This window comes from Nannochloropsis gaditana, assembly GCF_000240725.1.
Source record: "Nannochloropsis gaditana CCMP526 unplaced genomic scaffold scaffold792, whole genome shotgun sequence".
Lineage (NCBI taxonomy): Eukaryota > Eustigmatophyceae > Eustigmatales > Monodopsidaceae > Microchloropsis > Microchloropsis gaditana.
The window spans coordinates 11,627-12,937 of NW_005803161.1; positions in this window are offsets into that span (position 1 = coordinate 11,627).

The following is a 1,311-nucleotide window of genomic DNA, read 5'->3' on the forward strand; positions in this document are numbered from 1 at the left end:
GGTACTAAGATACTAAGATAAGAAATGTATGGTACTGAAGAACTCGCTTGACACTATCCCCCTCCGCCCCGCCCTCCGCCCCTCGGCGCAGCAGGAGCTCGCAGGCAGCAACGCGGAGGGGGAGGGGAAGAGAGATGGAGGCAGGAATGGAGGGAGGGCCATCACCCGTTAAAGAGAAGACGAGGTGCTGAAGGTAGGACTGAAGAAAGGTAATGGAATAGGAAGACGTTAGGGCGGGACTGCAGCAGGTACGGATCAAGGCGGCCAGGGAGGGAGGGGAGAAGGAGGTAGAGGGTCCCTTGGAGCGAGTAAAGAGCAAGCCAGCCCCGAGACGTTTCCGTACATAGTCTTCCTCCTCCCCGCCCTCCGCCTCGTCCTCCTTCCCGCCCTCCTCCCATCCTTGCATCTCCATCTGCAAAACACGGCCCAGGGCCGCAAGGCCTAGAAAGGCCTTGACAGGAATGGCGCTAAACTCCGGCGAAAGGAGGGGCTTAAGGAGCCGTTTTGCCTGCTCCCACCCTCCTTCTCCTCTCCCTCCCCCCCTCCTTTCCCCTCCTCCTTCTGTTTCTTTCCCGGGAAGGCTGCATAGCAAGATCACGCTGTGTATCAGGAGCGTCAAAGCCTCCGCCTCCTCCGCCCTCCTCCTCTTCTCTCCACTTCCCCCCATTCCCTGCCCATCACGCTTTTCCCCGCCCCGCCACCTCCAGACCAGAAACTCGCGCAATTTTCTACCCACCTCTATCACTTCCGTCCTCTCGCCCTCCCCCGTCAAGCCAGAAGAAGAAAAAGAGGGAAGGGAGGGGAAAGACGGGGATGGGAGGGAGGAGGTTCGAAGCCAAGAGCGACAGAGGTGAAAGAAATTTTCGCAGGCGGCAGCCGCGCGTGATGGGGCGGGGAGACAGGAGGAAGGAGGTTGAGGCCTCTCCCTCTTTTGAGATGGGCCTCGACCGGCCTCGGGGAAAAAGTAACGGACGCACGCCTCCAGTACCTCCCCGCTTTCCCCCTCAACCTCCCTCCTCCTCCCTCCTCCTCCTTTCTCTGCCTCCTCCGCTTCCTTAACTTTCTCCAACGCCTGACCGAGACCGCTGACATCCCCTACCACACCGGACGCTGCGCGGCGTTCCCGCCTTAACACCGCCTGCACATAGGCGCGCGCGTCTTTGAGATGGGAGTATCGGCCTCGCAACGCGTCCAAGGACAGCCCGAAGGCCCGCAGGTCCTGATGAAGCTCCAGGCTGTCCCCCTCCTCCGTCCCGACGAGGAGGAGGAGGGCGATCAGCACAGGGGGAGGGGGACGGAAGGGGGTGGTGG